The sequence below is a fragment of the Lissotriton helveticus genome, chromosome 12 (assembly GCF_964261635.1).
Source record: "Lissotriton helveticus chromosome 12, aLisHel1.1, whole genome shotgun sequence".
Lineage (NCBI taxonomy): Eukaryota > Metazoa > Chordata > Amphibia > Caudata > Salamandridae > Lissotriton > Lissotriton helveticus.
In genome coordinates, this window is record NC_136073.1 from 657826815 (window position 1) to 657850476 (window position 23662).

The window sequence follows — 23662 nt, forward strand, 5'->3', positions numbered from 1 at the left end:
TGAGTCGGTGCCCTGAGAGGGTGGCCAATCCTGAGTCAGATTCCTCTCAGGTACACTTGAAGCGGCACGCCAGTCCTGTTTCATGTGCCTCTAGCCTAGACAGATATATACTTCTATATTCAGGTTTAATGAAAGTACGTGCGAAAAAGGGACTTAAAGTGCATGGCTATGTGCAGAGCACAGTGGTGGCTCACAGCCTATCGATTGGAAGGATGGTGTGGAAAGCGTAAAATCGCTGGGGGACAAAAGTCCTACAGTGTCACTTCACCTAAAGCCTGATGCACGCTTCCCGTTCCCCTTGCCCAGCAGCCGCAACGCCTCCTAATGAGCTGAGGTGTGTACAGAAAAGAATTTGCATATTTCCAGACAGACGCATGGGAACTGTCCACCTTTTTGATTTTCTGTGCTTTGAGCAGAGACTCTGAAAATTGGGCCTGCTTCCCTCACTGGCCTGGTTCTTGTCCTCTTTCTTAGAGCCTAAAAATACCTCTCAGGTCCTCACCCTCGCAATGACGGGGTCTTTGATGTGGTGCCACTTACCCCCAGAGAGCCATATTCTAACTTACTCTGGTTTCTCTTCAAAACGAAAAAATCTTTCGCCTTTTACTAAAGATTTCCGTGGAGAGGAACATTTACGAGTTTATTCAATTTTTTTAAGCCTTACCACCGGTGAGGCTGTTTATCTTGTGTTTAAAAGAAAAGCATTAGAAATTGGTGAATATATCTGCGAGTTGTCTGCTGCTGTTTTTTGGGGACATGAGCTTAGGTGTTTTATTCCTGAACTCTCTGCTTGCTCATTTGCATAGACAGAGTGCAGGAGAGGTGCATCATGGGAAAGAGCTTGTGCAGTGCATGAGATTGATTTTCGTGACTATCTTGGAATTTCACGATAGCAGGCAGTATGTTTTCTCCTCTCTTAATATTCCTGCTGTCAGAGGCCAGACGTCACCCTCCTTTTTCAAGGTGGCACCTAGACTCACGCTGTGCTTTTCATAGGGCTTGCCCGTTATTTGTGCACGTTAGAGGTGCCCCATAGAGGTTGGCCAATCCTGAGTCGGTGCCCTGAGAGGGTGGCCAATCATGAGTCAGATTCCTCTCAGGTACACTTGAAGCGGCACGCCAGTCCTGTTTCATGTGCCTCTAGCCTAGACAGATATATACTTCTATATTCAGGTTTAATGAAAGTACGTGCGAAAAAGGGACTTAAAGTGCATGGCTATGTGCAGAGCACAGTGGTGGCTCACAGCCTATCGATTGGAAGGATGGTGTGGAAAGCGTAAAATCGCTGGGGGACAAAAGTCCTACAGTGTCACTTCACCTAAAGCCTGATGCACGCTTCCCGTTCCCCTTGCCCAGCAGCCGCAACGCCTCCTAATGAGCTGAGGTGTGTACAGAAAAGAATTTGCATATTTCCAGACAGACGCATGGGAACTGTCCACCTTTTTGATTTTCTGTGCTTTGAGCAGAGACTCTGAAAATTGGGCCTGCTTCCCTCACCGGCCTGGTTCTTGTCCTCTTTCTTAGATTTTGAAAATACCTCTCAGGTCCTCACCCTCGCAATGACGGGGTCTTTGATGTGGTGCCACTTACCCCCAGAGAGCCATATTCTAACTTACTCTGGTTTCTCTTCAAAATGAAAAAATCTTTCGCCTTTTACTAAAGATTTCCGTGGAGAGGAACATTTACGAGTTTATTCAAGTTTTTTTAAGCCTTACCACAGGTGAGGCTGTTTATCGTGTGTTTAAAAGAAAAGCATTAGAAATTGGTGAATATATCTGCGAGTTGTCTGCTGCTGTTTTTTGGGGACATGAGCTTAGGTGTTTTATTCCTGAACTCTCTGCTTGCTCATTTGCATCGACAGAGTGCAGGAGAGGTGCATCATGGGAAAGAGCTTGTGCAGTGCATGAGATTGCTTTTCGTGACTATCTTGGAATTTCACGATAGCAGGCAGTATGTTTTCTCCTCTCTTAATATTCCTGCTGTCAGAGGCCAGACGTCACCCTCCTTTTTCAAGGTGGCACCTAGACTCACGCTGTGCTTTTCATAGGGCTTGCCCGTTATTTGTGCACGTTAGAGGTGCCCCATAGAGGTTGGCCAATCCTGAGTCGGTGCCCTGAGAGGGTGGCCAATCCTGAGTCAGATTCCTCTCAGGTACACTTGAAGCGGCACGCCAGTCCTGTTTCATGTGCCTCTAGCCTAGACAGATATATACTTCTATATTCAGGTTTAATGAAAGTACGTGCGAAAAAGGGACTTAAAGTGCATGGCTATGTGCAGAGCACAGTGGTGGCTCACAGCCTATCGATTGGAAGGATGGTGTGGAAAGCGTAAAATCGCTGGGGGACAAAAGTCCTACAGTGTCACTTCACCTAAAGCCTGATGCACGCTTCCCGTTCCCCTTGCCCAGCAGCCGCAACGCCTCCTAATGAGCTGAGGTGTGTACAGAAAAGAATTTGCATATTTCCAGACAGACGCATGGGAACTGTCCACCTTTTTGATTTTCTGTGCTTTGAGCAGAGACTCTGAAAATTGGGCCTGCTTCCCTCACTGGCCTGGTTCTTGTCCTCTTTCTTAGAGCCTAAAAATACCTCTCAGGTCCTCACCCTCGCAATGACGGGGTCTTTGATGTGGTGCCACTTACCCCCAGAGAGCCATATTCTAACTTACTCTGGTTTCTCTTCAAAACGAAAAAATCTTTCGCCTTTTACTAAAGATTTCCGTGGAGAGGAACATTTACGAGTTTATTCAATTTTTTTAAGCCTTACCACCGGTGAGGCTGTTTATTTTGTGTTTAAAAGAAAAGCATTAGAAATTGGTGAATATATCTGCGAGTTGTCTGCTGCTGTTTTTTGGGGACATGAGCTTAGGTGTTTTATTCCTGAACTCTCTGCTTGCTCATTTGCATAGACAGAGTGCAGGAGAGGTGCATCATGGGAAAGAGCTTGTGCAGTGCATGAGATTGCTTTTCGTGACTATCTTGGAATTTCACAATAGCAGGCAGTATGTTTTCTCCTCTCTTAATATTCCTGCTGTCAGAGGCCAGACGTCACCCTCCTTTTTCAAGGTGGCACCTAGACTCACGCTGTGCTTTTCATAGGGCTTGCCCGTTATTTGTGCACGTTAGAGGTGCCCCATAGAGGTTGGCCAATCCTGAGTCGGTGCCCTGAGAGGGTGGCCAATCCTGAGTCAGATTCCTCTCAGGTACACTTGAAGCGGCACGCCAGTCCTGTTTCATGTGCCTCTAGCCTAGACAGATATATACTTCTATATTCAGGTTTAATGAAAGTACGTGCGAAAAAGGGACTTAAAGTGCATGGCTATGTGCAGAGCACAGTGGTGGCTCACAGCCTATCGATTGGAAGGATGGTGTGGAAAGCGTAAAATCGCTGGGGGACAAAAGTCCTACAGTGTCACTTCACCTAAAGCCTGATGCACGCTTCCCGTTCCCCTTGCCCAGCAGCCGCAACGCCTCCTAATGAGCTGAGGTGTGTACAGAAAAGAATTTGCATATTTCCAGACAGACGCATGGGAACTGTCCACCTTTTTGATTTTCTGTGCTTTGAGCAGAGACTCTGAAAATTGGGCCTGCTTCCCTCACTGGCCTGGTTCTTGTCCTCTTTCTTAGAGCCTAAAAATACCTCTCAGGTCCTCACCCTCGCAATGACGGGGTCTTTGATGTGGTGCCACTTACCCCCAGAGAGCCATATTCTAACTTACTCTGGTTTCTCTTCAAAACGAAAAAATCTTTCGCCTTTTACTAAAGATTTCCGTGGAGAGGAACATTTACGAGTTTATTCAATTTTTTTAAGCCTTACCACCGGTGAGGCTGTTTATCTTGTGTTTAAAAGAAAAGCATTAGAAATTGGTGAATATATCTGCGAGTTGTCTGCTGCTGTTTTTTGGGGACATGAGCTTAGGTGTTTTATTCCTGAACTCTCTGCTTGCTCATTTGCATAGACAGAGTGCAGGAGAGGTGCATCATGGGAAAGAGCTTGTGCAGTGCATGAGATTGATTTTCGTGACTATCTTGGAATTTCACGATAGCAGGCAGTATGTTTTCTCCTCTCTTAATATTCCTGCTGTCAGAGGCCAGACGTCACCCTCCTTTTTCAAGGTGGCACCTAGACTCACGCTGTGCTTTTCATAGGGCTTGCCCGTTATTTGTGCACGTTAGAGGTGCCCCATAGAGGTTGGCCAATCCTGAGTCGGTGCCCTGAGAGGGTGGCCAATCATGAGTCAGATTCCTCTCAGGTACACTTGAAGCGGCACGCCAGTCCTGTTTCATGTGCCTCTAGCCTAGACAGATATATACTTCTATATTCAGGTTTAATGAAAGTACGTGCGAAAAAGGGACTTAAAGTGCATGGCTATGTGCAGAGCACAGTGGTGGCTCACAGCCTATCGATTGGAAGGATGGTGTGGAAAGCGTAAAATCGCTGGGGGACAAAAGTCCTACAGTGTCACTTCACCTAAAGCCTGATGCACGCTTCCCGTTCCCCTTGCCCAGCAGCCGCAACGCCTCCTAATGAGCTGAGGTGTGTACAGAAAAGAATTTGCATATTTCCAGACAGACGCATGGGAACTGTCCACCTTTTTGATTTTCTGTGCTTTGAGCAGAGACTCTGAAAATTGGGCCTGCTTCCCTCACCGGCCTGGTTCTTGTCCTCTTTCTTAGATTTTGAAAATACCTCTCAGGTCCTCACCCTCGCAATGACGGGGTCTTTGATGTGGTGCCACTTACCCCCAGAGAGCCATATTCTAACTTACTCTGGTTTCTCTTCAAAATGAAAAAATCTTTCGCCTTTTACTAAAGATTTCCGTGGAGAGGAACATTTACGAGTTTATTCAATTTTTTTAAGCCTTACCACAGGTGAGGCTGTTTATCGTGTGTTTAAAAGAAAAGCATTAGAAATTGGTGAATATATCTGCGAGTTGTCTGCTGCTGTTTTTTGGGGACATGAGCTTAGGTGTTTTATTCCTGAACTCTCTGCTTGCTCATTTGCATCGACAGAGTGCAGGAGAGGTGCATCATGGGAAAGAGCTTGTGCAGTGCATGAGATTGCTTTTCGTGACTATCTTGGAATTTCACGATAGCAGGCAGTATGTTTTCTCCTCTCTTAATATTCCTGCTGTCAGAGGCCAGACGTCACCCTCCTTTTTCAAGGTGGCACCTAGACTCACGCTGTGCTTTTCATAGGGCTTGCCCGTTATTTGTGCACGTTAGAGGTGCCCCATAGAGGTTGGCCAATCCTGAGTCGGTTCCCTGAGAGGGTGGCCAATCCTGAGTCAGATTCCTCTCAGGTACACTTGAAGCGGCACGCCAGTCCTGTTTCATGTGCCTCTAGCCTAGACAGATATATACTTCTATATTCAGGTTTAATGAAAGTACGTGCGAAAAAGGGACTTAAAGTGCATGGCTATGTGCAGAGCACAGTGGTGGCTCACAGCCTATCGATTGGAAGGATGGTGTGGAAAGCGTAAAATCGCTGGGGGACAAAAGTCCTACAGTGTCACTTCACCTAAAGCCTGATGCACGCTTCCCGTTCCCCTTGCCCAGCAGCCGCAACGCCTCCTAATGAGCTGAGGTGTGTACAGAAAAGAATTTGCATATTTCCAGACAGACGCATGGGAACTGTCCACCTTTTTGATTTTCTGTGCTTTGAGCAGAGACTCTGAAAATTGGGCCTGCTTCCCTCACTGGCCTGGTTCTTGTCCTCTTTCTTAGAGCCTAAAAATACCTCTCAGGTCCTCACCCTCGCAATGACGGGGTCTTTGATGTGGTGCCACTTACCCCCAGAGAGCCATATTCTAACTTACTCTGGTTTCTCTTCAAAACGAAAAAATCTTTCGCCTTTTACTAAAGATTTCCGTGGAGAGGAACATTTACGAGTTTATTCAATTTTTTTAAGCCTTACCACCGGTGAGGCTGTTTATTTTGTGTTTAAAAGAAAAGCATTAGAAATTGGTGAATATATCTGCGAGTTGTCTGCTGCTGTTTTTTGGGGACATGAGCTTAGGTGTTTTATTCCTGAACTCTCTGCTTGCTCATTTGCATAGACAGAGTGCAGGAGAGGTGCATCATGGGAAAGAGCTTGTGCAGTGCATGAGATTGCTTTTCGTGACTATCTTGGAATTTCACGATAGCAGGCAGTATGTTTTCTTCTCTCTTAATATTCCTGCTGTCAGAGGCCAGACGTCACCCTCCTTTTTCAAGGTGGCACCTAGACTCACGCTGTGCTTTTCATAGGGCTTGCCCGTTATTTGTGCACGTTAGAGGTGCCCCATAGAGGTTGGCCAATCCTGAGTCGGTGCCCTGAGAGGGTGGCCAATCCTGAGTCAGATTCCTCTCAGGTACACTTGAAGCGGCACGCCAGTCCTGTTTCATGTGCCTCTAGCCTAGACAGATATATACTTCTATATTCAGGTTTAATGAAAGTACGTGCGAAAAAGGGACTTAAAGTGCATGGCTATGTGCAGAGCACAGTGGTGGCTCACAGCCTATCGATTGGAAGGATGGTGTGGAAAGCGTAAAATCGCTGGGGGACAAAAGTCCTACAGTGTCACTTCACCTAAAGCCTGATGCACGCTTCCCGTTCCCCTTGCCCAGCAGCCGCAACGCCTCCTAATGAGCTGAGGTGTGTACAGAAAAGAATTTGCATATTTCCAGACAGACGCATGGGAACTGTCCACCTTTTTGATTTTCTGTGCTTTGAGCAGAGACTCTGAAAATTGGGCCTGCTTCCCTCACTGGCCTGGTTCTTGTCCTCTTTCTTAGAGCCTAAAAATACCTCTCAGGGCCTCACCCTCGCAATGACGGGGTCTTTGATGTGGTGCCACTTACCCCCAGAGAGCCATATTCTAACTTACTCTGGTTTCTCTTCAAAACGAAAAAATCTTTCGCCTTTTACTAAAGATTTCCGTGGAGAGGAACATTTACGAGTTTATTCAATTTTTTTAAGCCTTACCACCGGTGAGGCTGTTTATCTTGTGTTTAAAAGAAAAGCATTAGAAATTGGTGAATATATCTGCGAGTTGTCTGCTGCTGTTTTTTGGGGACATGAGCTTAGGTGTTTTATTCCTGAACTCTCTGCTTGCTCATTTGCATAGACAGAGTGCAGGAGAGGTGCATCATGGGAAAGAGCTTGTGCAGTGCATGAGATTGATTTTCGTGACTATCTTGGAATTTCACGATAGCAGGCAGTATGTTTTCTCCTCTCTTAATATTCCTGCTGTCAGAGGCCAGACGTCACCCTCCTTTTTCAAGGTGGCACCTAGACTCACGCTGTGCTTTTCATAGGGCTTGCCCGTTATTTGTGCACGTTAGAGGTGCCCCATAGAGGTTGGCCAATCCTGAGTCGGTGCCCTGAGAGGGTGGCCAATCATGAGTCAGATTCCTCTCAGGTACACTTGAAGCGGCACGCCAGTCCTGTTTCATGTGCCTCTAGCCTAGACAGATATATACTTCTATATTCAGGTTTAATGAAAGTACGTGCGAAAAAGGGACTTAAAGTGCATGGCTATGTGCAGAGCACAGTGGTGGCTCACAGCCTATCGATTGGAAGGATGGTGTGGAAAGCGTAAAATCGCTGGGGGACAAAAGTCCTACAGTGTCACTTCACCTAAAGCCTGATGCACGCTTCCCGTTCCCCTTGCCCAGCAGCCGCAACGCCTCCTAATGAGCTGAGGTGTGTACAGAAAAGAATTTGCATATTTCCAGACAGACGCATGGGAACTGTCCACCTTTTTGATTTTCTGTGCTTTGAGCAGAGACTCTGAAAATTGGGCCTGCTTCCCTCACCGGCCTGGTTCTTGTCCTCTTTCTTAGATTTTGAAAATACCTCTCAGGTCCTCACCCTCGCAATGACGGGGTCTTTGATGTGGTGCCACTTACCCCCAGAGAGCCATATTCTAACTTACTCTGGTTTCTCTTCAAAATGAAAAAATCTTTCGCCTTTTACTAAAGATTTCCGTGGAGAGGAACATTTACGAGTTTATTCAAGTTTTTTTAAGCCTTACCACAGGTGAGGCTGTTTATCGTGTGTTTAAAAGAAAAGCATTAGAAATTGGTGAATATATCTGCGAGTTGTCTGCTGCTGTTTTTTGGGGACATGAGCTTAGGTGTTTTATTCCTGAACTCTCTGCTTGCTCATTTGCATCGACAGAGTGCAGGAGAGGTGCATCATGGGAAAGAGCTTGTGCAGTGCATGAGATTGCTTTTCGTGACTATCTTGGAATTTCACGATAGCAGGCAGTATGTTTTCTCCTCTCTTAATATTCCTGCTGTCAGAGGCCAGACGTCACCCTCCTTTTTCAAGGTGGCACCTAGACTCACGCTGTGCTTTTCATAGGGCTTGCCCGTTATTTGTGCACGTTAGAGGTGCCCCATAGAGGTTGGCCAATCCTGAGTCGGTGCCCTGAGAGGGTGGCCAATCCTGAGTCAGATTCCTCTCAGGTACACTTGAAGCGGCACGCCAGTCCTGTTTCATGTGCCTCTAGCCTAGACAGATATATACTTCTATATTCAGGTTTAATGAAAGTACGTGCGAAAAAGGGACTTAAAGTGCATGGCTATGTGCAGAGCACAGTGGTGGCTCACAGCCTATCGATTGGAAGGATGGTGTGGAAAGCGTAAAATCGCTGGGGGACAAAAGTCCTACAGTGTCACTTCACCTAAAGCCTGATGCACGCTTCCCGTTCCCCTTGCCCAGCAGCCGCAACGCCTCCTAATGAGCTGAGGTGTGTACAGAAAAGAATTTGCATATTTCCAGACAGACGCATGGGAACTGTCCACCTTTTTGATTTTCTGTGCTTTGAGCAGAGACTCTGAAAATTGGGCCTGCTTCCCTCACTGGCCTGGTTCTTGTCCTCTTTCTTAGAGCCTAAAAATACCTCTCAGGTCCTCACCCTCGCAATGACGGGGTCTTTGATGTGGTGCCACTTACCCCCAGAGAGCCATATTCTAACTTACTCTGGTTTCTCTTCAAAACGAAAAAATCTTTCGCCTTTTACTAAAGATTTCCGTGGAGAGGAACATTTACGAGTTTATTCAATTTTTTTAAGCCTTACCACCGGTGAGGCTGTTTATTTTGTGTTTAAAAGAAAAGCATTAGAAATTGGTGAATATATCTGCGAGTTGTCTGCTGCTGTTTTTTGGGGACATGAGCTTAGGTGTTTTATTCCTGAACTCTCTGCTTGCTCATTTGCATAGACAGAGTGCAGGAGAGGTGCATCATGGGAAAGAGCTTGTGCAGTGCATGAGATTGCTTTTCGTGACTATCTTGGAATTTCACAATAGCAGGCAGTATGTTTTCTCCTCTCTTAATATTCCTGCTGTCAGAGGCCAGACGTCACCCTCCTTTTTCAAGGTGGCACCTAGACTCACGCTGTGCTTTTCATAGGGCTTGCCCGTTATTTGTGCACGTTAGAGGTGCCCCATAGAGGTTGGCCAATCCTGAGTCGGTGCCCTGAGAGGGTGGCCAATCCTGAGTCAGATTCCTCTCAGGTACACTTGAAGCGGCACGCCAGTCCTGTTTCATGTGCCTCTAGCCTAGACAGATATATACTTCTATATTCAGGTTTAATGAAAGTACGTGCGAAAAAGGGACTTAAAGTGCATGGCTATGTGCAGAGCACAGTGGTGGCTCACAGCCTATCGATTGGAAGGATGGTGTGGAAAGCGTAAAATCGCTGGGGGACAAAAGTCCTACAGTGTCACTTCACCTAAAGCCTGATGCACGCTTCCCGTTCCCCTTGCCCAGCAGCCGCAACGCCTCCTAATGAGCTGAGGTGTGTACAGAAAAGAATTTGCATATTTCCAGACAGACGCATGGGAACTGTCCACCTTTTTGATTTTCTGTGCTTTGAGCAGAGACTCTGAAAATTGGGCCTGCTTCCCTCACTGGCCTGGTTCTTGTCCTCTTTCTTAGAGCCTAAAAATACCTCTCAGGTCCTCACCCTCGCAATGACGGGGTCTTTGATGTGGTGCCACTTACCCCCAGAGAGCCATATTCTAACTTACTCTGGTTTCTCTTCAAAACGAAAAAATCTTTCGCCTTTTACTAAAGATTTCCGTGGAGAGGAACATTTACGAGTTTATTCAATTTTTTTAAGCCTTACCACCGGTGAGGCTGTTTATCTTGTGTTTAAAAGAAAAGCATTAGAAATTGGTGAATATATCTGCGAGTTGTCTGCTGCTGTTTTTTGGGGACATGAGCTTAGGTGTTTTATTCCTGAACTCTCTGCTTGCTCATTTGCATAGACAGAGTGCAGGAGAGGTGCATCATGGGAAAGAGCTTGTGCAGTGCATGAGATTGATTTTCGTGACTATCTTGGAATTTCACGATAGCAGGCAGTATGTTTTCTCCTCTCTTAATATTCCTGCTGTCAGAGGCCAGACGTCACCCTCCTTTTTCAAGGTGGCACCTAGACTCACGCTGTGCTTTTCATAGGGCTTGCCCGTTATTTGTGCACGTTAGAGGTGCCCCATAGAGGTTGGCCAATCCTGAGTCGGTGCCCTGAGAGGGTGGCCAATCATGAGTCAGATTCCTCTCAGGTACACTTGAAGCGGCACGCCAGTCCTGTTTCATGTGCCTCTAGCCTAGACAGATATATACTTCTATATTCAGGTTTAATGAAAGTACGTGCGAAAAAGGGACTTAAAGTGCATGGCTATGTGCAGAGCACAGTGGTGGCTCACAGCCTATCGATTGGAAGGATGGTGTGGAAAGCGTAAAATCGCTGGGGGACAAAAGTCCTACAGTGTCACTTCACCTAAAGCCTGATGCACGCTTCCCGTTCCCCTTGCCCAGCAGCCGCAACGCCTCCTAATGAGCTGAGGTGTGTACAGAAAAGAATTTGCATATTTCCAGACAGACGCATGGGAACTGTCCACCTTTTTGATTTTCTGTGCTTTGAGCAGAGACTCTGAAAATTGGGCCTGCTTCCCTCACCGGCCTGGTTCTTGTCCTCTTTCTTAGATTTTGAAAATACCTCTCAGGTCCTCACCCTCGCAATGACGGGGTCTTTGATGTGGTGCCACTTACCCCCAGAGAGCCATATTCTAACTTACTCTGGTTTCTCTTCAAAATGAAAAAATCTTTCGCCTTTTACTAAAGATTTCCGTGGAGAGGAACATTTACGAGTTTATTCAATTTTTTTAAGCCTTACCACAGGTGAGGCTGTTTATCGTGTGTTTAAAAGAAAAGCATTAGAAATTGGTGAATATATCTGCGAGTTGTCTGCTGCTGTTTTTTGGGGACATGAGCTTAGGTGTTTTATTCCTGAACTCTCTGCTTGCTCATTTGCATCGACAGAGTGCAGGAGAGGTGCATCATGGGAAAGAGCTTGTGCAGTGCATGAGATTGCTTTTCGTGACTATCTTGGAATTTCACGATAGCAGGCAGTATGTTTTCTCCTCTCTTAATATTCCTGCTGTCAGAGGCCAGACGTCACCCTCCTTTTTCAAGGTGGCACCTAGACTCACGCTGTGCTTTTCATAGGGCTTGCCCGTTATTTGTGCACGTTAGAGGTGCCCCATAGAGGTTGGCCAATCCTGAGTCGGTTCCCTGAGAGGGTGGCCAATCCTGAGTCAGATTCCTCTCAGGTACACTTGAAGCGGCACGCCAGTCCTGTTTCATGTGCCTCTAGCCTAGACAGATATATACTTCTATATTCAGGTTTAATGAAAGTACGTGCGAAAAAGGGACTTAAAGTGCATGGCTATGTGCAGAGCACAGTGGTGGCTCACAGCCTATCGATTGGAAGGATGGTGTGGAAAGCGTAAAATCGCTGGGGGACAAAAGTCCTACAGTGTCACTTCACCTAAAGCCTGATGCACGCTTCCCGTTCCCCTTGCCCAGCAGCCGCAACGCCTCCTAATGAGCTGAGGTGTGTACAGAAAAGAATTTGCATATTTCCAGACAGACGCATGGGAACTGTCCACCTTTTTGATTTTCTGTGCTTTGAGCAGAGACTCTGAAAATTGGGCCTGCTTCCCTCACTGGCCTGGTTCTTGTCCTCTTTCTTAGAGCCTAAAAATACCTCTCAGGTCCTCACCCTCGCAATGACGGGGTCTTTGATGTGGTGCCACTTACCCCCAGAGAGCCATATTCTAACTTACTCTGGTTTCTCTTCAAAACGAAAAAATCTTTCGCCTTTTACTAAAGATTTCCGTGGAGAGGAACATTTACGAGTTTATTCAATTTTTTTAAGCCTTACCACCGGTGAGGCTGTTTATTTTGTGTTTAAAAGAAAAGCATTAGAAATTGGTGAATATATCTGCGAGTTGTCTGCTGCTGTTTTTTGGGGACATGAGCTTAGGTGTTTTATTCCTGAACTCTCTGCTTGCTCATTTGCATAGACAGAGTGCAGGAGAGGTGCATCATGGGAAAGAGCTTGTGCAGTGCATGAGATTGCTTTTCGTGACTATCTTGGAATTTCACGATAGCAGGCAGTATGTTTTCTCCTCTCTTAATATTCCTGCTGTCAGAGGCCAGACGTCACCCTCCTTTTTCAAGGTGGCACCTAGACTCACGCTGTGCTTTTCATAGGGCTTGCCCGTTATTTGTGCACGTTAGAGGTGCCCCATAGAGGTTGGCCAATCCTGAGTCGGTGCCCTGAGAGGGTGGCCAATCCTGAGTCAGATTCCTCTCAGGTACACTTGAAGCGGCACGCCAGTCCTGTTTCATGTGCCTCTAGCCTAGACAGATATATACTTCTATATTCAGGTTTAATGAAAGTACGTGCGAAAAAGGGACTTAAAGTGCATGGCTATGTGCAGAGCACAGTGGTGGCTCACAGCCTATCGATTGGAAGGATGGTGTGGAAAGCGTAAAATCGCTGGGGGACAAAAGTCCTACAGTGTCACTTCACCTAAAGCCTGATGCACGCTTCCCGTTCCCCTTGCCCAGCAGCCGCAACGCCTCCTAATGAGCTGAGGTGTGTACAGAAAAGAATTTGCATATTTCCAGACAGACGCATGGGAACTGTCCACCTTTTTGATTTTCTGTGCTTTGAGCAGAGACTCTGAAAATTGGGCCTGCTTCCCTCACTGGCCTGGTTCTTGTCCTCTTTCTTAGAGCCTAAAAATACCTCTCAGGGCCTCACCCTCGCAATGACGGGGTCTTTGATGTGGTGCCACTTACCCCCAGAGAGCCATATTCTAACTTACTCTGGTTTCTCTTCAAAACGAAAAAATCTTTCGCCTTTTACTAAAGATTTCCGTGGAGAGGAACATTTACGAGTTTATTCAATTTTTTTAAGCCTTACCACCGGTGAGGCTGTTTATCTTGTGTTTAAAAGAAAAGCATTAGAAATTGGTGAATATATCTGCGAGTTGTCTGCTGCTGTTTTTTGGGGACATGAGCTTAGGTGTTTTATTCCTGAACTCTCTGCTTGCTCATTTGCATAGACAGAGTGCAGGAGAGGTGCATCATGGGAAAGAGCTTGTGCAGTGCATGAGATTGATTTTCGTGACTATCTTGGAATTTCACGATAGCAGGCAGTATGTTTTCTCCTCTCTTAATATTCCTGCTGTCAGAGGCCAGACGTCACCCTCCTTTTTCAAGGTGGCACCTAGACTCACGCTGTGCTTTTCATAGGGCTTGCCCGTTATTTGTGCCCGTTAGAGGTGCCCCATAGAGGTTGGCCAATCCTGAGTCGGTGCCCTGAGAGGGTGGCCAATCATGAGTCAGATTCCTCTCAGGTACACTTGAAGCGGCACGCCAGTCCTGTTTCATGTGCCTCTAGCCTAGACAGATATATACTTCTATATTCAGGTTTAATGAAAGTACGTACGAAAAAGGGACTTAAAGTGCATGGCTATGTGCAGAGCACAGTGGTGGCTCACAGCCTATCGATTGGAAGGATGGTGTGGAAAGCGTAAAATCGCTGGGGGACAAAAGTCCTACAGTGTCACTTCACCTAAAGCCTGATGCACGCTTCCCGTTCCCCTTGCCCAGCAGCCGCAACGCCTCCTAATGAGCTGAGGTGTGTACAGAAAAGAATTTGCATATTTCCAGACAGACGCATGGGAACTGTCCACCTTTTTGATTTTCTGTGCTTTGAGCAGAGACTCTGAAAATTGGGCCTGCTTCCCTCACCGGCCTGGTTCTTGTCCTCTTTCTTAGAGCCTAAAAATACCTCTCAGGTCCTCACCCTCGCAATGACGGGGTCTTTGATGTGGTGCCACTTACCCCCAGAGAGCCATATTCTAACTTACTCTGGTTTCTCTTCAAAACGAAAAAATCTTTCGCCTTTTACTAAAGATTTCCGTGGAGAGGAACATTTACGAGTTTATTCAATTTTTTTAAGCCTTACCACCGGTGAGGCTGTTTATCTTGTGTTTAAAAGAAAAGCATTAGAAATTGGTGAATATATCTGCGAGTTGTCTGCTGCTGTTTTTTGGGGACATGAGCTTAGGTGTTTTATTCCTGAACTCTCTGCTTGCTCATTTGCATAGACAGAGTGCAGGAGAGGTGCATCATGGGAAAGAGCTTGTGCAGTGCATGAGATTGCTTTTCGTGACTATCTTGGAATTTCACGATAGCAGGCAGTATGTTTTCTCCTCTCTTAATATTCCTGCTGTCAGAGGCCAGACGTCACCCTCCTTTTTCAAGGTGGCACCTAGACTCACGCTGTGCTTTTCATAGGGCTTGCCCGTTATTTGTGCCCGTTAGAGGTTGGCCAATCCTGAGTCGGTGCCCTGAGAGGGTGGCCAATCATGAGTCAGATTCCTCTCAGGTACACTTGAAGCGGCACGCCAGTCCTGTTTCATGTGCCTCTAGCCTAGACAGATATATACTTCTATATTCAGGTTTAATGAAAGTACGTACGAAAAAGGGACTTAAAGTGCATGGCTATGTGCAGAGCACAGTGGTGGCTCACAGCCTATCGATTGGAAGGATGGTGTGGAAAGCGTAAAATCGCTGGGGGACAAAAGTCCTACAGTGTCACTTCACCTAAAGCCTGATGCACGCTTCCCGTTCCCCTTGCCCAGCAGCCGCAACGCCTCCTAATGAGCTGAGGTGTGTACAGAAAAGAATTTGCATATTTCCAGACAGACGCATGGGAACTGTCCACCTTTTTGATTTTCTGTGCTTTGAGCAGAGACTCTGAAAATTGGGCCTGCTTCCCTCACTGGCCTGGTTCTTGTCCTCTTTCTTAGAGCCTAAAAATACCTCTCAGGTCCTCACCCTCGCAATGACGGGGTCTTTGATGTGGTGCCACTTACCCCCAGAGAGCCATATTCTAACTTACTCTGGTTTCTCTTCAAAACGAAAAAATCTTTCGCCTTTTACTAAAGATTTCTGTGGAGAGGAACATTTACGAGTTTATTCAATTTTTTTAAGCCTTACCACCGGTGAGGCTGTTTATCTTGTGTTTAAAAGAAAAGCATTAGAAATTGGTGAATATATCTGCGAGTTGTCTGCTGCTGTTTTTTGGGGACATGAGCTTAGGTGTTTTATTCCTGAACTCTCTGCTTGCTCATTTGCATAGACAGAGTGCAGGAGAGGTGCATCATGGGAAAGAGCTTGTGCAGTGCATGAGATTGCTTTTCGTGACTATCTTGGAATTTCACGATAGCAGGCAGTATGTTTTCTCCTCTCTTAATATTCCTGCTGTCAGAGGCCAGACGTCACCCTCCTTTTTCAAGGTGGCACCTAGACTCACGCTGTGCTTTTCATAGGGCTTGCCCGTTATTTGTGCACGTTAGAGGTGCCCCATAGAGGTTGGCCAATCCTGAGTCGGTGCCCTGAGAGGGTGGCCAATCATGAGTCAGATTCCTCTCAGGTACACTTGAAGCGGCACGCCAGTCCTGTTTCATGTGCCTCTAGCCTAGACAGATATATACTTCTATATTCAGGTTTAATGAAAGTACGTGCGAAAAAGGGACTTAAAGTGCATGGCTATGTGCAGAGCACAGTGGTGGCTCACAGCCTATCGATTGGAAGGATGGTGTGGAAAGCGTAAAATCGCTGGGGGACAAAAGTCCTACAGTGTCACTTCACCTAAAGCCTGATGCACGCTTCCCGTTCCCCTTGCCCAGCAGCCGCAACGCCTCCTAATGAGCTGAGGTGTGTACAGAAAAGAATTTGCATATTTCCAGACAGACGCATGGGAACTGTCCACCTTTTTGATTTTCTGTGCTTTGAGCAGAGACTCTGAAAATTGGGCCTGCTTCCCTCACTGGCCTGGTTCTTGTCCTCTTTCTTAGAGCCTAAAAATACCTCTCAGGTCCTCACCCTCGCAATGACGGGGTCTTTGATGTGGTGCCACTTACCCCCAGAGAGCCATATTCTAACTTACTCTGGTTTCTCTTCAAAACGAAAAAATCTTTCGCCTTTTACTAAAGATTTCCGTGGAGAGGAACATTTACGAGTTTATTCAATTTTTTTAAGCCTTACCACAGGTGAGGCTGTTTATCGTGTGTTTAAAAGAAAAGCATTAGAAATTGGTGAATATATCTGCGAGTTGTCTGCTGCTGTTTTTTGGGGACATGAGCTTAGGTGTTTTATTCCTGAACTCTCTGCTTGCTCATTTGCATCGACAGAGTGCAGGAGAGGTGCATCATGGGAAAGAGCTTGTGCAGTGCATGAGATTGCTTTTCGTGACTATCTTGGAATTTCACGATAGCAGGCAGTATGTTTTCTCCTCTCTTAATATTCCTGCTGTCAGAGGCCAGACGTCACCCTCCTTTTTCAAGGTGGCACCTAGACTCACGCTGTGCTTTTCATAGGGCTTGCCCGTTATTTGTGCACGTTAGAGGTGCCCCATAGAGGTTGGCCAATCCTGAGTCGGTGCCCTGAGAGGGTGGCCAATCCTGAGTCAGATTCCTCTCAGGTACACTTGAAGCGGCACGCCAGTCCTGTTTCATGTGCCTCTAGCCTAGACAGATATATACTTCTATATTCAGGTTTAATGAAAGTACGTGCGAAAAAGGGACTTAAAGTGCATGGCTATGTGCAGAGCACAGTGGTGGCTCACAGCCTATCGATTGGAAGGATGGTGTGGAAAGCGTAAAATCGCTGGGGGACAAAAGTCCTACAGTGTCACTTCACCTAAAGCCTGATGCACGCTTCCCGTTCCCCTTGCCCAGCAGCCGCAACGCCTCCTAATGAGCTGAGGTGTGTACAGAAAAGAATTTGCATATTTCCAGACAGACGCGTGGGAACTGTCCACCTTTTTGATTTTCTGTGCTTTGAGCAGAGACTCTGAAAATTGGGCCTGCTTCCCTCACTGGCCTGGTTCTTGTCCTCTTTCTTAGAGCCTAAAAATACCTCTCAGGTCCTCACCCTCGCAATGACGGGGTCTTTGATGTGGTGCCACTTACCCCCAGAGAGCCATATTCTAACTTACTCTGGTTTCTCTTCAAAACGAAAAAATCTTTCGCCTTTTACTAAAGATTTCCGTGGAGAGGAACATTTACGAGTTTATTCAATTTTTTTAAGCCTTACCACCGGTGAGGCTGTTTATCTTGTGTTTAAAAGAAAAGCATTAGAAATTGGTGAATATATCTGCGAGTTGTCTGCTGCTGTTTTTTGGGGACATGAGCTTAGGTGTTTTATTCCTGAACTCTCTGCTTGCTCATTTGCATAGACAGAGTGCAGGAGAGGTGCATCATGGGAAAGAGCTTGTGCAGTGCATGAGATTGCTTTTCGTGACTATCTTGGAATTTCACGATAGCAGGCAGTATGTTTTCTCCTCTCTTAATATTCCTGCTGTCAGAGGCCAGACGTCACCCTCCTTTTTCAAGGTGGCACCTAGACTCACGCTGTGCTTTTCATAGGGCTTGCCCGTTATTTGTGCACGTTAGAGGTGCCCCATAGAGGTTGGCCAATCCTGAGTCGGTGCCCTGAGAGGGTGGCCAATCATGAGTCAGATTCCTCTCAGGTACACTTGAGGCGGCACGCCAGTCCTGTTTCATGTGCCTCTAGCCTAGACAGATATATACTTCTATATTCAGGTTTAATGAAAGTACGTGCGAAAAAGGGACTTAAAGTGCATGGCTATGTGCAGAGCACAGTGGTGGCTCACAGCCTATCGATTGGAAGGATGGTGTGGAAAGCGTAAAATCGCTGGGGGACAAAAGTCCTACAGTGTCACTTCACCTAAAGCCTGATGCACGCTTCCCGTTCCCCTTGCCCAGCAGCCGCAACGCCTCCTAATGAGCTGAGGTGTGTACAGAAAAGAATTTGCATATTTCCAGACAGACGCATGGGAACTGTCCACCTTTTTGATTTTCTGTGCTTTGAGCAGAGACTCTGAAAATTGGGCCTGCTTCCCTCACTGGCCTGGTTCTTGTCCTCTTTCTTAGAGCCTAAAAATACCTCTCAGGTCCTCACCCTCGCAATGACGGGGTCTTTGATGTGGTGCCACTTACCCCCAGAGAGCCATATTCTAACTTACTCTGGTTTCTCTTCAAAACGAAAAAATCTTTCGCCTTTTACTAAAGATTTCCGTGGAGAGGAACATTTACGAGTTTATTCAATTTTTTTAAGCCTTACCACCGGTGAGGCTGTTTATCTTGTGTTTAAAAGAAAAGCATTAGAAATTGGTGAATATATCTGCGAGTTGTCTGCTGCTGTTTTTTGGGGACATGAGCTTAGGTGTTTTATTCCTGAACTCTCTGCTTGCTCATTTGCATAGACAGAGTGCAGGAGAGGTGCATCATGGGAAAGAGCTTGTGCAGTGCATGAGATTGCTTTTCGTGACTATCTTGGAATTTCACGATAGCAGGCAGTATGTTTTCTCCTCTCTTAATATTCCTGCTGTCAGAGGCCAGACGTCACCCTCCTTTTTCAAGGTGTCACCTAGACTCACGCTGTGCTTTTCATAGGGCTTGCCCATTATTTGTGCACGTTAGAGGTGCCCCATAGAGGTTGGCCAATCCTGAGTCGGTGCCCTGAGAGGGTGGCCAATCCTGAGTCAGATTCCTCTCAGGTACACTTGAAGCGGCACGCCAGTCCTGTTTCATGTGCCTCTAGCCTAGACAGATATATACTTCTATATTCAGGTTTAATGAAAGTACGTGCGAAAAAGGGACTTAAAGTGCATGGCTACGTGCAGAGCACAGTGGTGGCTCACAGCCTATCGATTGGAAGGATGGTGTGGAAAGCGTAAAATCGCTGGGGGACAAAAGTCCTACAGTGTCACTTCACCTAAAGCCTGATGCACGCTTCCCGTTCCCCTTGCCCAGCAGCCGCAACGCCTCCTAATGAGCTGAGGTGTGTACAGAAAAGAATTTGCATATTTCCAGACAGACGCATGGGAACTGTCCACCTTTTTGATTTTCTGTGCTTTGAGCAGAGACTCTGAAAATTGGGCCTGCTTCCCTCACTGGCCTGGTTCTTGTCCTCTTTCTTAGAGCCTAAAAATACCTCTCAGGTCCTCACCCTCGCAATGACGGGGTCTTTGATGTGGTGCCACTTACCCCCAGAGAGCCATATTCTAACTTACTCTGGTTTCTCTTCAAAACGAAAAAATCTTTCGCCTTTTACTAAAGATTTCCGTGGAGAGGAACATTTACGAGTTTATTCAATTTTTTTAAGCCTTACCACCGGTGAGGCTGTTTATCTTGTGTTTAAAAGAAAAGCATTAGAAATTGGTGAATATATCTGCGAGTTGTCTGCTGCTGTTTTTTGGGGACATGAGCTTAGGTGTTTTATTCCTGAACTCTCTGCTTGCTCATTTGCATAGACAGAGTGCAGGAGAGGTGCATCATGGGAAAGAGCTTGTGCAGTGCATGAGATTGCTTTTTGTGACTATCTTGGAATTTCACGATAGCAGGCAGTATGTTTTCTCCTCTCTTAATATTCCTGCTGTCAGAGGCCAGACGTCACCCTCCTTTTTCAAGGTGGCACCTAGACTCACGCTGTGCTTTTCATAGGGCTTGCCCGTTATTTGTGCACGTTAGAGGTGCCCCATAGAGGTTGGCCAATCCTGAGTCGGTGCCCTGAGAGGGTGGCCAATCCTGAGTCAGATTCCTCTCAGGTACACTTGAAGCGGCACGCCAGTCCTGTTTCATGTGCCTCTAGCCTAGACAGATATATACTTCTATATTCAGGTTTAATGAAAGTACGTACGAAAAAGGGACTTAAAGTGCATGGCTATGTGCAGAGCACAGTGGTGGCTCACAGCCTATCGATTGGAAGGATGGTGTGGAAAGCGTAAAATCGCTGGGGGACAAAAGTCCTACAGTGTCACTTCACCTAAAGCCTGATGCACGCTTCCCGTTCCCCTTGCCCAGCAGCCGCAACGCCTCCTAATGAGCTGAGGTGTGTACATAAAGAATTTGCATATTTCCAGACAGACGCATGGGAACTGTCCACCTTTTTGATTTTCTGTGCTTTGAGCAGAGACTCTGAAAATTGGGCCTGCTTCCCTCACCGGCCTGGTTCTTGTCCTCTTTCTTAGAGCCTAAAAATACCTCTCAGGTCCTCACCCTCGCAATGACGGGGTCTTTGATGTGGTGCCACTTACCCCCAGAGAGCCATATTCTAACTTACTCTGGTTTCTCTTCAAAACGAAAAAATCTTTCGCCTTTTACTAAAGATTTCCGTGGAGAGGAACATTTACGAGTTTATTCAATTTTTTTAAGCCTTACCACAGGTGAGGCTGTTTATCGTGTGTTTAAAAGAAAAGCATTAGAAATTGGTGAATATATCTGCGAGTTGTCTGCTGCTGTTTTTTGGGGACATGAGCTTAGGTGTTTTATTCCTGAACTCTCTGCTTGCTCATTTGCATCGACAGAGTGCAGGAGAGGTGCATCATGGGAAAGAGCTTGTGCAGTGCATGAGATTGCTTTTCGTGACTATCTTGGAATTTCACGATAGCAGGCAGTATGTTTTCTCCTCTCTTAATATTCCTGCTGTCAGAGGCCAGACGTCACCCTCCTTTTTCAAGGTGGCACCTAGACTCACGCTGTGCTTTTCATAGGGCTTGCCCGTTATTTGTGCACGTTAGAGGTGCCCCATAGAGGTTGGCCAATCCTGAGTCGGTGCCCTGAGAGGGTGGCCAATCCTGAGTCAGATTCCTCTCAGGTACACTTGAAGCGGCACGCCAGTCCTGTTTCATGTGCCTCTAGCCTAGACAGATATATACTTCTATATTCAGGTTTAATGAAAGTACGTGCGAAAAAGGGACTTAAAGTGCATGGCTATGTGCAGAGCACAGTGCTGGCTCACAGCCTATCGATTGGAAGGATGGTGTGGAAAGCGTAAAATCGCTGGGGGACAAAAGTCCTACAGTGTCACTTCACCTAAAGCCTGATGCACGCTTCCCGTTCCCCTTGCCCAGCAGCCGCAACGCCTCCTAATGAGCTGAGGTGTGTACAGAAAAGAATTTGCATATTTCCAGACAGACGCATGGGAACTGTCCACCTTTTTGATTTTCTGTGCTTTGAGCAGAGACTCTGAAAATTGGGCCTGCTTCCCTCACTGGCCTGGTTCTTGTCCTCTTTCTTAGAGCCTAAAAATACCTCTCAGGTCCTCACCCTCGCAATGACGGGGTCTTTGATGTGGTGCCACTTACCCCCAGAGAGCCATATTCTAACTTACTCTGGTTTCTCTTCAAAACGAAAAAATCTTTCGCCTTTTACTAAAGATTTCCGTGGAGAGGAACATTTACGAGTTTATTCAATTTTTTTAAGCCTTACCACCGGTGAGGCTGTTTATCTTGTGTTTAAAAGAAAAGCATTAGAAATTGGTGAATATATCTGCGAGTTGTCTGCTGCTGTTTTTTGGGGACATGAGCTTAGGTGTTTTATTCCTGAACTCTCTGCTTGCTCATTTGCATAGACAGAGTGCAGGAGAGGTGCATCATGGGAAAGAGCTTGTGCAGTGCATGAGATTGCTTTTCGTGACTATCTTGGAATTTCACGATAGCAGGCAGTATGTTTTCTCCTCTCTTAATATTCCTGCTGTCAGAGGCCAGACGTCACCCTCCTTTTTCAAGGTGGCACCTAGACTCACGCTGTGCTTTTCATAGGGCTTGCCCGTTATTTGTGCACGTTAGAGGTGCCCCATAGAGGTTGGCCAATCCTGAGTCGGTGCCCTGAGAGGGTGGCCAATCATGAGTCAGATTCCTCTCAGGTACACTTGAAGCGGCACGCCAGTCCTGTTTCATGTGCCTCTAGCCTAGACAGATATATACTTCTATATTCAGGTTTAATGAAAGTACGTGCGAAAAAGGGACTTAAAGTGCATGGCTATGTGCAGAGCACAGTGGTGGCTCACAGCCTATCGATTGGAAGGATGGTGTGGAAAGCGTAAAATCGCTGGGGGACAAAAGTCCTACAGTGTCACTTCACATAAAGCCTGATGCACGCTTCCCGTTCCCCTTGCCCAGCAGCCGCAACGCCTCCTAATGAGCTGAGGTGTGTACAGAAAAGAATTTGCATATTTCCAGACAGACGCATGGGAACTGTCCACCTTTTTGATTTTCTGTGCTTTGAGCAGAGACTCTGAAAATTGGGCCTGCTTCCCTCACTGGCCTGGTTCTTGTCCTCTTTCTTAGAGCCTAAAAATACCTCTCAGGTCCTCACCCTCGCAATGACGGGGTCTTTGATGTGGTGCCACTTACCCCCAGAGAGCCATATTCTAACTTACTCTGGTTTCTCTTCAAAACGAAAAAATCTTTCGCCTTTTACTAAAGATTTCCGTGGAGAGGAACATTTACGAGTTTATTCAATTTTTTTAAGCCTTACCACCGGTGAGGCTGTTTATCTTGTGTTTAAAAGAAAAGCATTAGAAATTGGTGAATATATCTGCGAGTTGTCTGCTGCTGTTTTTTGGGGACATGAGCTTAGGTGTTTTATTCCTGAACTCTCTGCTTGCTCATTTGCATAGACAGAGTGCAGGAGAGGTGCATCATGGGAAAGAGCTTGTGCAGTGCATGAGATTGCTTTTCGTGACTATCTTGGAATTTCACGATAGCAGGCAGTATGTTTTCTCCTCTCTTAATATTCCTGCTGTCAGAGGCCAGACGTCACCCTCCTTTTTCAAGGTGTCACCTAGACTCACGCTGTGCTTTTCATAGGGCTTGCCCATTATTTGTGCACGTTAGAGGTGCCCCATAGAGGTTGGCCAATCCTGAGTCGGTGCCCTGAGAGGGTGGCCAATCCTGAGTCAGATTCCTCTCAGGTACACTTGAAGCGGCACGCCAGTCCTGTTTCATGTGCCTCTAGCCTAGACAGATATATACTTCTATATTCAGGTTTAATGAAAGTACGTGCGAAAAAGGGACTTAAAGTGCATGGCTACGTGCAGAGCACAGTGGTGGCTCACAGCCTATCGATTGGAAGGATGGTGTGGAAAGCGTAAAATCGCTGGGGGACAAAAGTCCTACAGTGTCACTTCACCTAAAGCCTGATGCACGCTTCCCGTTCCCCTTGCCCAGCAGCCGCAACGCCTCCTAATGAGCTGAGGTGTGTACAGAAAAGAATTTGCATATTTCCAGACAGACGCATGGGAACTGTCCACCTTTTTGATTTTCTGTGCTTTGAGCAGAGACTCTGAAAATTGGGCCTGCTTCCCTCACTGGCCTGGTTCTTGTCCTCTTTCTTAGAGCCTAAAAATACCTCTCAGGTCCTCACCCTCGCAATGACGGGGTCTTTGATGTGGTGCCACTTACCCCCAGAGAGCCATATTCTAACTTACTCTGGTTT

At 46.5% G+C, this 23662-nt stretch overlaps 22 non-coding genes across 22 annotated transcripts; all 22 read left to right on the forward strand.

Annotated features, from left to right (window-relative positions):
- The first annotated feature begins 562 nt into the window (after window positions 1–562).
- On the forward strand, window positions 563–677 carry LOC144800289 (U5 spliceosomal RNA). The gene has a single exon (XR_013604201.1). It is a non-coding gene; the product is annotated as a U5 spliceosomal RNA (small nuclear RNA).
- Window positions 678–1612: 935 nt separating this feature from the next.
- LOC144800449 (U5 spliceosomal RNA) lies at window positions 1613–1728 on the forward strand. Its single transcript, XR_013604350.1, has one exon. It is a non-coding gene; the product is annotated as a U5 spliceosomal RNA (small nuclear RNA).
- Window positions 1729–2663: 935 nt separating this feature from the next.
- Window positions 2664–2778, forward strand: LOC144800290 (U5 spliceosomal RNA). Its single transcript, XR_013604202.1, has one exon. It is a non-coding gene; the product is annotated as a U5 spliceosomal RNA (small nuclear RNA).
- Window positions 2779–3713: 935 nt separating this feature from the next.
- Window positions 3714–3828, forward strand: LOC144800291 (U5 spliceosomal RNA). The gene has a single exon (XR_013604203.1). It is a non-coding gene; the product is annotated as a U5 spliceosomal RNA (small nuclear RNA).
- Window positions 3829–4763: 935 nt separating this feature from the next.
- Window positions 4764–4878, forward strand: LOC144800486 (U5 spliceosomal RNA). The gene has a single exon (XR_013604383.1). It is a non-coding gene; the product is annotated as a U5 spliceosomal RNA (small nuclear RNA).
- Window positions 4879–5813: 935 nt separating this feature from the next.
- LOC144800292 (U5 spliceosomal RNA) lies at window positions 5814–5928 on the forward strand. Its single transcript, XR_013604204.1, has one exon. It is a non-coding gene; the product is annotated as a U5 spliceosomal RNA (small nuclear RNA).
- Window positions 5929–6863: 935 nt separating this feature from the next.
- Window positions 6864–6978, forward strand: LOC144800293 (U5 spliceosomal RNA). The gene has a single exon (XR_013604205.1). It is a non-coding gene; the product is annotated as a U5 spliceosomal RNA (small nuclear RNA).
- A 935-nt stretch (window positions 6979–7913) lies between these two features.
- Window positions 7914–8029, forward strand: LOC144800451 (U5 spliceosomal RNA). Its single transcript, XR_013604351.1, has one exon. It is a non-coding gene; the product is annotated as a U5 spliceosomal RNA (small nuclear RNA).
- Window positions 8030–8964: 935 nt separating this feature from the next.
- On the forward strand, window positions 8965–9079 carry LOC144800294 (U5 spliceosomal RNA). The gene has a single exon (XR_013604206.1). It is a non-coding gene; the product is annotated as a U5 spliceosomal RNA (small nuclear RNA).
- A 935-nt stretch (window positions 9080–10014) lies between these two features.
- LOC144800295 (U5 spliceosomal RNA) lies at window positions 10015–10129 on the forward strand. Its single transcript, XR_013604207.1, has one exon. It is a non-coding gene; the product is annotated as a U5 spliceosomal RNA (small nuclear RNA).
- Window positions 10130–11064: 935 nt separating this feature from the next.
- LOC144800487 (U5 spliceosomal RNA) lies at window positions 11065–11179 on the forward strand. The gene has a single exon (XR_013604384.1). It is a non-coding gene; the product is annotated as a U5 spliceosomal RNA (small nuclear RNA).
- A 935-nt stretch (window positions 11180–12114) lies between these two features.
- LOC144800297 (U5 spliceosomal RNA) lies at window positions 12115–12229 on the forward strand. The gene has a single exon (XR_013604209.1). It is a non-coding gene; the product is annotated as a U5 spliceosomal RNA (small nuclear RNA).
- A 935-nt stretch (window positions 12230–13164) lies between these two features.
- LOC144800299 (U5 spliceosomal RNA) lies at window positions 13165–13279 on the forward strand. The gene has a single exon (XR_013604210.1). It is a non-coding gene; the product is annotated as a U5 spliceosomal RNA (small nuclear RNA).
- A 935-nt stretch (window positions 13280–14214) lies between these two features.
- On the forward strand, window positions 14215–14329 carry LOC144800300 (U5 spliceosomal RNA). Its single transcript, XR_013604211.1, has one exon. It is a non-coding gene; the product is annotated as a U5 spliceosomal RNA (small nuclear RNA).
- Window positions 14330–15251: 922 nt separating this feature from the next.
- On the forward strand, window positions 15252–15366 carry LOC144800674 (U5 spliceosomal RNA). Its single transcript, XR_013604563.1, has one exon. It is a non-coding gene; the product is annotated as a U5 spliceosomal RNA (small nuclear RNA).
- Window positions 15367–16301: 935 nt separating this feature from the next.
- Window positions 16302–16416, forward strand: LOC144801558 (U5 spliceosomal RNA). The gene has a single exon (XR_013605364.1). It is a non-coding gene; the product is annotated as a U5 spliceosomal RNA (small nuclear RNA).
- Window positions 16417–17351: 935 nt separating this feature from the next.
- Window positions 17352–17466, forward strand: LOC144800301 (U5 spliceosomal RNA). The gene has a single exon (XR_013604212.1). It is a non-coding gene; the product is annotated as a U5 spliceosomal RNA (small nuclear RNA).
- A 935-nt stretch (window positions 17467–18401) lies between these two features.
- LOC144800302 (U5 spliceosomal RNA) lies at window positions 18402–18516 on the forward strand. Its single transcript, XR_013604213.1, has one exon. It is a non-coding gene; the product is annotated as a U5 spliceosomal RNA (small nuclear RNA).
- Window positions 18517–19451: 935 nt separating this feature from the next.
- Window positions 19452–19566, forward strand: LOC144800303 (U5 spliceosomal RNA). Its single transcript, XR_013604214.1, has one exon. It is a non-coding gene; the product is annotated as a U5 spliceosomal RNA (small nuclear RNA).
- Window positions 19567–20500: 934 nt separating this feature from the next.
- Window positions 20501–20615, forward strand: LOC144801559 (U5 spliceosomal RNA). The gene has a single exon (XR_013605365.1). It is a non-coding gene; the product is annotated as a U5 spliceosomal RNA (small nuclear RNA).
- Window positions 20616–21550: 935 nt separating this feature from the next.
- Window positions 21551–21665, forward strand: LOC144800304 (U5 spliceosomal RNA). The gene has a single exon (XR_013604215.1). It is a non-coding gene; the product is annotated as a U5 spliceosomal RNA (small nuclear RNA).
- A 935-nt stretch (window positions 21666–22600) lies between these two features.
- LOC144800305 (U5 spliceosomal RNA) lies at window positions 22601–22715 on the forward strand. The gene has a single exon (XR_013604216.1). It is a non-coding gene; the product is annotated as a U5 spliceosomal RNA (small nuclear RNA).
- Window positions 22716–23662: the final 947 nt, after the last annotated feature.